This window comes from Dromiciops gliroides, chromosome 1 (genome assembly GCF_019393635.1).
Source record: "Dromiciops gliroides isolate mDroGli1 chromosome 1, mDroGli1.pri, whole genome shotgun sequence".
Classification (NCBI taxonomy): domain Eukaryota; kingdom Metazoa; phylum Chordata; class Mammalia; order Microbiotheria; family Microbiotheriidae; genus Dromiciops; species Dromiciops gliroides.
In genome coordinates, this window is record NC_057861.1 from 484,858,972 (window position 1) to 484,872,625 (window position 13,654).

The 13,654-nt window shown below is 36.6% G+C and overlaps 1 protein-coding gene across 2 annotated transcripts in view; it reads right to left on the reverse strand.

The window, feature by feature from the left end:
- Positions 1-13,654, reverse strand: part of TDRD7 (tudor domain containing 7) — a 112,092-nt gene that overhangs the window by 97,840 nt on the left and 598 nt on the right. Inside the window, exon 2 of one of the 2 annotated variants that reach the window (XM_043997338.1) lies at positions 8,312-8,385. The exons of the other annotated variant lie outside the window; for it this stretch is intronic. The gene's annotated coding sequence lies outside the window, so the exon portion shown is untranslated. The remainder of the gene's footprint in view (positions 1-8,311; positions 8,386-13,654) is intronic. 2 annotated transcript variants of the gene reach the window in all.

Sequence of the window (13,654 nt, forward strand, 5' to 3'; positions counted from 1 at the left end):
TCAAAGTATCCACTTTCTATCAAACTATCTCAAGACACCCTGCACACAAAAGCATAAGGGCCCCACTATAGGAAATTCTATTATTGTGTCATTTTAACAGCTAGAATCTTCAAGCCCTTCGGAAGATAGACAGTGGTTCCTGGTATAGCAAGTTAAATAAAAGAAGCTTCTGGTTTAAAATGAGCGTCACATCCCTGGTTCATTATGCTTTCTTTGATTCTCCTTGCTGTTTTTCTATGATCTCCAACTTCTGCATCCTGATTTTTCTCACTGATTCTGCTTGGTCATGCTCACCTTTTTAAAATTCTTAATCTCCACCTTGTTTTGCCTGTCTTCTAGTCCAGTACCCTCCATTCAATAATGTAATCTAATAAACATTTTAAAGCACTTTTACTAATGCGGTTCAGCCTTATAATGTAGTCCTTTTGTTTTTGTTTTTGTTTTCTTGAAACATGGAAAATAGTTTCTTTTTGTCAACCAGGAAAGATTTTTATCTTCAAGGGGCAAATTTTTCAGTAATCCTTAACTTTTTTTCTGGTATCTAGTGAACCATTCTAAAATCCTGGAAGACTCAATTTACTAGAATCAATTGTGTGCTGGGGGTAAGGAATGTTGCCTGTGTCAGGGCTAACAAAACTCCAATTACTACAATGTTTTCCATAATTTATGTCTTGGCATTTCTGTACTCCCTTTTTATGATCATATAAAGACATATTTTTCTTAGAGATTTTGTATCTGCAAGTGCTGTCCCTACTCTGAATGATATAAATGAAGTTATATTGCTCATCATAGAATATATAAATGCACACATACACAACTTAACATATAGCTATATTAATTTAATAAATAAGGAATCTGAGTTAGCATTCGTATCTCGAACCCCAAGGGGGAAAAAGCCCAACAGCTGTAAGTTACAAAGAACCCCAAGGAAAAACAATGCCTTTTATAAGATTGTTGTCTTCTTACTTTAGGGGAAGAAAAACCCTAAAGCACTAGTCCTGAACTTTAGGGAGTTCTACCATTATCTTTTTTTTTTTTTCCAGGGCAATGGGGGTTAAGTGACTTGCCCAGGGTCACACAGCTAGTAAGTGTCAAGTGTCTGAGGCCGGATTTGAACTCAGGTCCTCCTGAATCCAGGGCCAGTGCTTTATCCACTGCACCAGCTAGCTGCCCCTACCATTATCTTTTGGTATGGATTCTCCAAGTGTTAACTGTTCTCTACTTTCTTCCCCTCCTAAGACTAACCATACCTCCAGATGACCTAGCTATCTACCTCTTGATAAGGGTGATAGACTCAAGATGCATAAGAGACCTCTGTTTTCAGACAAAGGTAATGTGGGAAGAATTTGTTTTGCTTGATTATGCCTACTTATTTCCATTTTTTTTTTCCAATAAGGGAAGGGAAGTTTTAGGGAAAGGAAAGGCTACTGACAGAGTTGTTCCCTCAAAAGAAGCTCATTGCAGCATTTAAAAAATATGTAAAAGAGAATAGGAGGAAAGGTTGATCAATGGAATCGATTAAGTATACAACAGAGCAAATGAATTTAGGAACCCACTGTTTGATAACCTCAAAGACCCAAGCTACTAGGGTAAGAACTCACTATTCAAACAAAAACTGTAAGAAAAATGGGAAAACAGCCTGGAAGAAACTAGGTATAGAGAGGCATCTCACACCTTAGATCAAAATATGGTTTAAATGGATACATGATTTAGACATTAAAAGTGACATGACAAACAAATTAGAATAGGAAAAGAATTTACTTTTTAGATCTATAAAAAGAGGAAGCATTCACAACCAAATAAGGGATAGAGAAAATAAGATAAGATAAAATTTAGGGGGGAAAACAACTAAAATGAGAAGGTAAAGAGGTAAATGGGTAAAAACGTCTTTGTAGTAAGTTTTGATAAGGTCTTTTTTCCAAGCTATATAAGGAACTGATTACAATCTCTAAGAGTAAGAACCATTCCCCAATTGATAGTCAAAAGATACGAACAGACAGTTTTCAGAGGAAGATATTAAAGCTATCAATGACCACATGAAAAAGAATTCTCTTAAATCACTAAGAGAAATGAAAATTAAAGCAATTTTGAGGTTCTACCTCACAACTATAGCTTAGCAAAGATGATCAAAAAAGAAAATGACAAGTGTTGGAGGGGCTGCAGGAAAAATGTACTCTTGGTGAAGCTATGAACTGGTCTAGATATGCTGGATGCCCCCAAAATTACTAAACCGTACATGTATGCCAAACAATACTACTACTAGGCCTATACCCCAAAGACATCAAAGAAAGAGGAAAAGGACTCAAATGTAAGTGTGTGTGTGTGTGTGTGTGTGTGTGTGTGTGTGTGTGTGTGTGTGTGTGTGTGTGTGTGTGTGTGTATACAGCGATCGAAGGAGAGGGAGGGAGAGAGGGAGAGAGAGTGAACTCTTTGTAGTACCAAGAAATGGAAACCGATTGGTATGGCTGAACAGAAAATTATGGTATATAACTATAATGGAATACTGCTGTGCCATAAGAAAAGATGAGGAGGTGGTTTAGGAGAAACCTGGAAAGACTATACAGGTATGAAATGACACAGAGTGAAGTAAACAGAACCAAGAGAATAATTTTTATAATAACAACAATGAAGTATGAAAGTCAGTACAATTATCAACTATTATCAATAGGACTGATGAAGCAGCATGCTACTGACCACCTGAGAGATGATACACTCGATCCAGAATGAGACATAATTTTTGATACAGCCAATGCAGGCATTGTTTTTCTTGACTCTGTGTGTGTTTGTGTGTGTGTGTGTAAAGCTGCTCCCTCCTCATGGGAAGGAGGGAAAACTGAATTTTTGTTAATTATATAGGAGAAAATGACATTTTAAAAAAGATTAGGAAGGCCAGAAGGAAATAAAGGCAAGCAAAATGGCTTGTGAAGTTATATCACAGAAAGATGATGGACTCATATGTATACTGAGACATATTTTTGGACATGGCCCATAAGGACTGTTTTACTTGACTATACTTATGTGTTGCATTGGTTTTCTTTTTTCTTTTTCTTTTCCCACTAGGGGAAGGGGCTAAGGGAGGAGGGGAAAAATTGCTTGGTAATTTTAAAGAAATTAAAAATTAATGTTGAATTTATTAGATATTTAAAAGGAAAAGCAAAAAAGATTTGCAGTTTCACATGTATTCTATTTTTGTTGTAATTTTTTACTCTGCATATGAAAATATTCAAATATTCAGAGGAAAGAATAAGCCCCATAAGATCCATAACAGAGACTTTGGGCAAATATGGCAACAAAGATCCCCTAAGAAACCCCGTAGTGGATGAAAAAGGACTCCAGAAGAAAAAATGATGAATTAAACCAAAGGAAAACATTAGCCCAGCCTGGGCAGCTAGTTTCCAAGAATAATGGCTAGGATCACTTTAATATATCCCTTTCAGACCTGCACAAATTTAACAAAAAGATAATCAAGAAAAATGTTAATGGCTTAATGGCTCTAGTGATTTTGAATGGAAGAAATCAAAAGGAATATGCATGTCCTATCTATGCATGACACCTTGTACTAGGTGTTATGCATGGATAGGACACACATATTCCTTTTGGCATAACAACAAATGTAAAAAGGCAAAAATATTAAATACATCTTTTATTGATCATAACACTATAAAAATTATTGGGGCAGCTAGGTGGTACAGTGGATAAAGCACTGGCCCTGGAGTCAGGAGGACCTGAATTCAAATCTCACCTCAGACACTTACTGCATCACTTAATCCCAAATTGCCTTAAAACATCTGGGGTCATCTCCAGTTGTCCTGATCTATATCTTACCACTGGACCCAGATATGTAGCCAAAGAAATTATTAAAGGAAAGTTTCTATGTCTAAATATTTCCACGAGGGGAGGGGGGGCGGAACAGAACAATGAGTTGGACAAGCAGCTAAAAAAACCCCGGCAGAACTACATTTATATGTATATATATATATATATATATATATATATATATATATATATAAAAATAAAACCTTAACTAAAACCACAATTTAAAATTCTGAAACTCAAGGATCCAAATAAATCTGAAAACAAGAAATCCATTAAATCGATAAATAAAACTAGAAGCCGTTAAAAAAAAACTATTTTTTTTAAGAAGAGGGAAACCAGATTATCATTATCAAAAATTAAAAAGAATTGGGCAGCTAGGTGGCGCAGTGGATAAAGCACCGGCCCTGGATTCAAGAGGACCTGAGTTCAAATCTGGCCTCAGACACTTGACACTTACTACCTGTGTGACCCTGGGCAAGTCATGTAACCCCCATTGCCCCCCCCATACACAAAAAAATAAAATAATGAAAAGAATTCACAACATATGAAGAAATTGAAATTATTAGAAACTACTTTGTCTAATTATATATTAACCAAATTGGTAACAAATGAAATGGATTAATATTTACAAAATATAAAATACTTGGATTTGCAGAATACAAGAGAATTTAACCCTATCTTAGAAAATTAAAAGCAACTCCCAACAACCCCCTTCTTCCCTTGTCAAAAAAAAATAACCAAAGCATCTGGGATCAGAAATTCTATCAAACACTTAAATAACAATTAACAACAATATTACATAAATTACTTGGAGAAAAAGAGAGAAAGAAAACTTCCTACCCAACTCTTTCAATGAGATAATATAGACTTAATACCTAAGCCAGGGAGAGATAAAGTAGAGAAAGAAATCTTTGACCAATGTTTCTAATCAACAGCAACACAAATGCACTGAATAAAAGATTAGCAGAAAAGTTGTAACAATAGAATAGACTTTGACAAGATTGGATTTGTACCAGGAATATATGGTTAGAAAACTTAGGAAAAACCAAATTAGGAAAACAGAAAGACCATATTAATAAAAAAACAATAAAAATCAAATTTATATAGATACACAAAAGGGTTTCCACAAAATATAATACTAGTGACTTCCTTCTGTTGATTATTTTCAAATTATCTTATGGCTAGCTTGTTTGTACACAGTTGTATATAGTTTCATTAGACTGTGTGCTCCTTGAAAGCAGGGACTGCTTTTACCTTTCATAGGTTAACACAGTAGTACATATCAGTATGACATAGTAGGCACCTAATAAGTGTTTACCGACTGATTTAAGTTAAAAATATTTTGAAATTTAGGAATAAATGGATCTTTACTTAATAAGGCAAATAGTATCTATTTAGAAGAGAACTTAGATAAAATGCTAGAAAACTTGCCAGTAAATTTGAGGACAAAACAGGAGTATTTACTATCACCAGTATAATTTGATACAGTTCTAGAAATATTAGTTATAGTAGTAAGACAAGATTTTTTAAAATGAGGGAATAAACAGGCAAAAAGCACAATGATCACTTGTTTTGCAGATATAATGGTTTAGAGGACTCAAAAATTCAACTCAAAATTAACTGAAACTATAACTTCAACCAAGAAACAGGATATAAAACACGATTTAAAAAAAATCAGTAGATATTAGCCTATATGTTATCAACAAAACCCAGCAGGGAAAGAGAAAAAAATCCACTTAGAGACTAAAATACTTCAAAAGTTCACCTACCAAGATACACTAAAAAAATTAAATGAATGTAATTATATAATGGAAGATAAAAAACTGGAGAGAGGCTAAGTTCCCTTAGCTGGGTTGTGCCCATTGAATCAAAATGATAGTATTTAAATTTTTTTATAAGTTCAGTGCCATGAGGGCAGCTAGGTGGCAAAGTGGATAAAGCACTGGCCCTGGATTCAGGAGGACCTGAGTTCAAACCTGCCCTCAGATACTTGACAATTACTAGTTGTGTGACCCTGGGCAAGTCACTTAACCCTCATTGCCCCCCCCCCCAAACTCATTTGGAAGAACAAAAGATCAAGAATTTTGAGGGAAACGATTAAAAAAAAAAACAACTGGAATAAGGAAGCCCTAGCTGAACTAGATCTCAAAATACACTTCAAAGCAGTCATCAACTCAACTATTTGTTATTGGTTAGTAAATAGAAAAGTTGGTCACAGGATTATAAATTTTGAGCTGGAAGGAACCTGGTTGGTTATCTAACTCCTCCCGCCCCTCACCCCTCCCACCCCTCATTTTAGAGATGAGGAAATAGAGATCCAAAGAGGTTAAATTATTAGTGGAACAGATTATATAAACAAGACCCAGAAGCAAATGAACATAGTAAATCAAAGGACACCAAATACTGGTGGAAAAAAAACTGCTAGGAAAACTGAAAAGAAATCTGGAAGAGACTAGGTTTAGGACAATATCTCACAATAAGCTCCAAATAGATAGAATATCTAAATATGAAGGGTCATATCAAGCAAATCTGAAGAGAAAGGAAATACTTTTCATACTACAGTGAGACAGTTCTTGATCAAACAGGAGAAAGAGATTATATATTTCATGGAAAATTTTGATGACATAAAATTCAAATTCTTGTTGTAGTGAGCAAAATGTTGGACTTGGGAGTCAGAATAAACTGGGTTTGCATCCCACTTCAGCTGCTTACTAGCTGTCTACTCATCAAATCACTTAACACCTCTGACCTTGAATTTCCTCATCTGTAAAATAGGGGAATTGGACTTGACAACTTCTAAGGTCCCTTTTTAGCTCTAAACCTGTACTCTTCTGAAAAGTTTTTACACAGACAAAACCAATGCAAGGGAAACAGTTAACTGGGAAAATATCTTTTCAGCAAATATCTCTGATAAAAGTCTGATATCCAAGATACATACTGAATTGACACAAATATATAAAAGCAATAGCTATACCTCAATAGATAAATTTGGCTAAAAACCACTGTGTCTCTGAATAGACAAATTTTGGTCAAACAATTAAAACAGGTAACTTTTAAAAGAAACAAGGTTTCAATAAACACATAAAAATGCTTCAAATCACTAATAAGAGAAAAGTATTGAGATAAATCAAGGACACTACTTCATATCCATCAGATTGGCAAAGATGACAAAATAAGGAACATGATAATTATTGGAGGGCAAGTACAACAATGCACTGTTGATAGACCTGTGAATTGTCCAACCATTCTGAGAAGCAATTTGGAACAATAATTAAAAAGTCACTATGCTGCATGTATCGTTTCCCCCAGTTATAGTTCTGAGGAATAAATGCCCAAAAGTTCACAGAGAAGGAAAAGAAAAACTACACGTACAAACATATATATATAGGAACTTTTTTTTATTGTAGCAAAGAACTGGAAACAAAGGAGTATGCAAGTCAACTGAGGAATGATTGAAGAAATAATGGTACATTAAATGTAATGAAATTATCAGAGACATAAGAAATAACAAAAATGGAGGAGCAGCTAGGTGGGTGCAGTGTATAGAGCACCAGCCCTGGATTCAGGAGGACCTGAGTTCAAATCCAACCTCAGACACTTAACATTCACTAGCTGTGTGAACCTGGGCAATTCATTTAACCCTCATTGCCTTGCAAAAAAAGAAAGAAAGAAAGAAAAGAAAAAGAAAAGAACTAACAAAAATGTCTGGGGAAACATTAATGATGAACTGATGAATTATGAATTGATGCTGGGCGAAGAGAGCAAAATCATTAACAATAACACTGAAGAAAAAATACACTTATTTTCCCCAGCTAATTCTCTTTTAATTATGCTTTAAACATTTTTTTTTAAATTCTGGTTTTGTTTTGTACACGAGTTTTTCACAGTGATTCAGAGTTGGAAGGGACTAGATGGCAAGTCCATTCTATTCAAGTCATCAACTATATAAGAGACTCTGCCCTTAGAGTTAGATGGAGTATGGTAATTGGAGTTGAGGAGAGAGCTGGGTTTCCATCTCAACACTGGCAGTTACTTATAAACCTTTCTAAACCTGCATATCCACAGCCAGTATGACTTACTTGAATACAGGCTGGTCTAGGAAGACTGTGGGGTCAAGTCTTAAGTCCTGCCTTTAATACATTTTAGTTGTATATGACAGGACAAGTAAGTTACTATAACACTCCTGTGCCACTAAAACTTGTAAATTCTAGAACAAATGCCAATCTGTATTCCTTTCTATTCCCATAGTTAACATCCTAATGCAGTAATAGGCAGCTAGGTGGCACAGGAAGATGAATCTTCTGGCCTCAGACACTTGCTCCCTGTGTGATCTTAGGCAAGTCACTTAACTCTGTTTGCCTCCATTCCTCATCTGTAAAATGAGGTGAACAAGGAAATGGAAAACCACTCCAAGATCTTTGCCAAGAAAACCCAAATTGGGTCACGAACAGTTGGACACAATTGAAACGACTGAACAACAACAATACAGTAATACCTGGACTACTGCACTAGATTTCTAACAGGTGTCCCCACAGGCTCTTTTTTCTCCAGCAATACATCCATCATAATCTAAAAAAAACAAAACATCCATTCAAGGCTGGTAGTTTTTTTTACAATATAACGTAAAGATCTACTGAAATACTCTGATCACAACAACAAGAACAATGTAAAAATCTACTCAATTACTCTGATCATGTCTCTGAGTAATTTTAAAAAATGTTTGACTAGGAACAAAGAGGGGTTGGTTTGTGTGAACAGGGGATATCTGAGATAACCTACACATTCTCCTAGGATCCATGCAATGTCATGAGACTTAAAGAAGGTTCCCAGCATATTGTTTGAACTATGGTAGATTCACAGAAGAACATGGCTAAGACTCATCAAAGGACTGAATACCCACAACAATGTGGTTGCTCTAACATACCTTAATTTTTTGTTAAATTGTAGGCCTCTATGGCATTTCTGAGATTTAGAAACCATTCACAAGAAATAATATTCCAAGAAATAATAATTCACAGATCTATATAGTCACAAAGTCTTTATTTAACAATCTTGTGGGGAGGTTAGTATTGATATTATCCACATTTTACACATAAGGAAATTGAGGCTCATAGATGTTAACTTAAGTGGCTTAATCACAGTGGCACAGCTCATCTGAAAGCCAAGATTCAAGCCTAAGGTTTTCTGAATGGATTTTGGTCCAGGGATCTTTCACTACACTGCCCTCCTCTTGAACTTCTCTGTCACTGTTAAACCAGATCATTGCTGGATTCCAGCCAACAGAAATACAAAAGGAGCTATATAAAGTGACAGTTTCAGTTTTAAGGCACTATCACATTTGTACTTCCTGACTCATAAGGTGGTTGGAGGGAAAGAAGTATTTCGTAAATCTTAAGGTGAGTCTTACCATTTAAACCCAGGAGAAATCATCATAGGCAATATCCAGACACTTGCTCATACATCACTGCTGAAAGGACCTGAGGGGCCATCTATTCCAAACAGCTTATTTTAAAGTAGAGGGAACTAAGATCTAAAGAGATTGACTTGTCCAAGGTAACACAAGTAAACGGCTGGGTAGAATTTGAACCTAGTTCCTCTAACCCATATCCAGAACACTTCTACTCCACTAAAACAAGTAAATGTCTGGAGCAGTGATTTCCAAATTTTTTCCAATTTATATTCAGAAGATTTAAAAAAATCATTCTATCTTACCTCTCTCTTCTTTTTTTTTGAAAGTAAGTAAAAGTAATTTCAGTCATGGACCTAGGAGCAAGGATTCTCAGAACTTTGTTAACCTCTTCTCTATTCCCAAGCTTTTTATGGGCTAGGCAAAATGTAAAGTTTGTTAGGGGTAGGCGAATTTTCTGGACAATACATCAAGAAAAGAGGGGTAAACTCTAAATCTTATGAAAATGAATGTTGTCACTGGAAAAAATAAAATAAATGTTTGTTACAAAAAAAAGAAAGAAAGAAAAGAGGGGTAAAAGGGTAAGAAAGGTCTATTTACTTGAAACTTCTTCAATTACTGGAAATTTACCAGTTGTGAAGCTTGAGAATTTGGGAGGCAAGATCATATTTGACATTCTAGTCTATCTTGTCTACATTCTTTTCTCTTTCCTCACCTCCCTTTCTGAAAAAAGTCAAAAGGTCCAATGAGTCAAAGATAAGATGGCTAACCAGTCAATCGCAGGTCCAGCTAAGAAACACAAAGGAGTCTTACTGATGTGTTGTGTCATGTGGGTTTTAAAGATTTGCTGCTGATAGTGCTCTCTAGTCAGAGGGTTACCCCTTCTTCTACAAGTGACCTTGCTCTGGTTCACTCTAACCCTCACTCACTCCAATTTTTTTTTCAAGGGCAAACAGGGACTTGTGGGTTACGAAATTTGAAAAATACCCCAGAGAGAAAGGATTCTAAATATTGTAACATCTACTGTTCAAAAACTACTAAACATTAACTTTTTACCACAGACTTTTTGGGGGAGGGGGGGAGATGAGGCAATGAGGGTTAAGTGACTTGCTCAGAGCCACACAGCTGGTAAATGTCAAGTGTCTGAGGCCAGATTTAAGCTCAAGTCCACATGAATCCAGGGCCAGTGCTTTAACCACTGCACCACCTAGCTGCCCCCTTACCACAGACTCTTTTGGGTTTTTTGTGAGGCAATTGGGGTCAAGTGACTTGCCCAGGGTCACACAGCTAGTAAGTGTCATGGGTCTGAGGCCTAATTTGAACTCAGGTCCTCCTGACTCCAGAGCTGGTGCTCTATCCACTGCGCCACCTAGGGGCCTCTACCACAGACTTTTATAGGCATAATATTACATTTTATGAAAAGAATTTGGCTCTGGATGTATGGGATCTTTTGTCTCACCAGCATACTCTCAAACATCAATCCCACTTCCCATAAATACTAATTGTCCCAGAATTCCCTACCTACCAAAGTGTTAGGAAAGTAGAGATGCACTTATTGCAATTATGTTCATCATAAACCAAGAAAGAGGAATTTGGCCCTACTGGATTTGGGGAGAATTGGGCTAGGGTGGAGGAGTGGGGATAACAGATAATTGCTCCCTTCTTAATAATGTTGGTCCCTGAAAATGAAATCTCACCAGGTGCAGTTTATCTACAACTACCTTTTGCTCCATAGCCCTGTCATTCAAGTAGCAGGAAAATGGAAATCAACAATAGTTTGACCCAGGCATAAAGTCAAAATAGTTTGCCAGATTCTGAAATAAGTCAAACCCTGGCCTGGCAATCACCATACACCTGAATACAAAGTTTGAGAAAATACCATTATTTGAAATCTGTGGCATTTGAGTTCTCAAGGAAATCTCCAGCAGTTTAGCTGGGTAGTCTGAAGCTGATCTACTGTTCTAAGTGTTACAAGGTGAAAAAAAGATGAAAAGAAAAGTGTTATTTTTTTTAACCCCCAAAGCCCTAAGTTCTTCCCCATGACCCAGTCTTTTGTATCTCACTCCCTGTGACTTCAGTTGGATTATTACCAAGTCACTCTGGGATCAGCCTATGCCTCTTGGTACACTTGTAGCATCACATTGGTTACTATATTCTACAATTGACTACTTTTCATTTGGCTCACACAGCCAGTGGATAGAGGGCTGGACCTAGAGACACAAAGTTCTGATTTTATACCCTGCCTCTCTAACATTTATTCACTAGTTGTGTGACCTTGGCCAGATCACTTATTGTTCTGAGACTTACTGTCCTCATCTGTAAAATGGAGAGACAGATAAGACTAGCCTCTAAGAGCCCTTCCAGTTCTATTCTTTGGTCTACTTCCCCATATTAATATTTTTCATTTCATAAAACTGAATTTTGAGTATCAAAGGGAGGAAGTGTGGTATGGTGACAAATGTGCTGTATAGAAGAATCACAAGACTTGAATTAGAGACAGCTGTATTACCTAACACTAGCTAAATGACTTTAGGGAAATTACAATCTCTTTGGGTTTCACTTTCTTCATATGTTAAATGAGGATAATTGGGCTAAATTACCTTCCAGATCTAACATTCTATGTATTTGTCAGTTGATTCTTAATACTCTTAGGAGCATGGTATAAGAGGGAGCATTTGGAAGACTCGGGCTCAAATCCTATCAGGTTCTGCCATTTACCACTTGTGTACCCCAAACCACTACTTCTCTAGGCCTTGGACTCCTCAAATTTGAGGAGAGGGTTGTGAAGGGGATTGGGATAGTTAACTTCTAAATTCCATTTGACTTATGAAGTTGAAGTTATTCTGCCTTTGGTTAAATAAAGTTCTATTTTTAGCATTTTTAGTTTTTATCTGAGATGTGGTTATGATAATAATATGTCTCAATTGAATACATTTCATTAGCAACTGCTAGTTCCTTCCTCTGCTTTAATTTCCAAACCCAGGGCACTCCTACCCAATTTTTCCTGGTGGAAACCTACATAACTTCCTTATTAAATGAACTCCTTAATAGGGGGAAACAGTAATTTAAACACATAGATGTTGACATATTTCATCTGGATTTCTTTGAGATTTTTCATTTTTCTCATTTCTAGGTCCAAATTTTAAATGCTCTAATAACTGCATGACTGAGACCATAACATATAATTCACTGTACAATAAATAAGTACTTTCTGTAAATGTCTATTGCCAAAATATTGGAAAGGCCACAGTTTAGTTTCTGTTGAAAGCCTTGCTTTGCCTCTAAACCCTTTGTCAAGCCACTATCACTGAATTTCAGGTTTCCTCATCTGTAAAATGAGGAACTCAAGAATGGCTCAGTTCTCTTCCAGCTCTCAAACTCTATAAAACAAAACCAAAAAAGTCAAGATTATTGTGGTAATAGGATCTCCTGCCTAAAGATTTATGAGCTGAGAGGCATTTCAAATACAAAGTTACCGTTTAAACCAGTTTGTGAGTGAGTGTTCCTTATAAAGTGGTTTTGGCCTCACATTCACTATGTACCAAAGACAGACTAATGTATGAGAAACCCAACAAACAATTCCTACAACCAAATGCTAATCATACTAACAAAGCCCAAAGCAATACAGTAATTAGTGGGGTCTAAAAAGTGGAGACACCACACAAGAGGAGATAAAAACCAATTCACTTGTATCTGGTTCGATACACATTCGCTAAATACCCAAGAAGTCCTAGGTTATATTGCATGGAGAACTTTCCAAGCCTCAGGCCTCGAGAGACTTAAAATTTAGAATAAGGGAACCAACAATCCAAGCACCTAAATTCAACGGGTACCAACAACCCCTAACACAAAAACTAATAAGGTCGAATTGATGGACAGGGGATAAAAATAAATTCACTTGTATCTGGTTCGAATCCTCTGTCTATTTCCTACCAATGTGACTGGAGGAAAGTCACTTTATGTGCCCGGCTCGATCACCAAACAATAAATACATCAAGCTTTTACTCTGTGCCAGGTATGGCTTTCATTTTTATATGCATTAGGGGAAGGTTAAGGCTAAAGGTCCTTGAATGTAAGGTGCTGTAAGACTTACAGCTCTTAATTACTACATCCGACATCCCCTCACCTGAACCTTAAGTTTAAATCCATCGTCTCAAAGAGGCCACTCAACACAGCATAAGCCTCTATCAATTGTTACAGTATGAAATTTGCACAATATTTGGCTTCGATATATTTCTTCTCTTGAGAAGAGACTATACCAGGGGGCAACTGCCTCCCCCAATCTCCCAATTTCAGACTCAAAGGCAGCAACAACTCCCTCCAATTTTAGACTCAAAGGCAGTACTACCCCCACTCCTTTCCCCATTGAGACCCAAGGCAATAACACCTCCCCCCACCCCCGCCTCCCTCCCCGTCCGCCCCGCTCGCTGA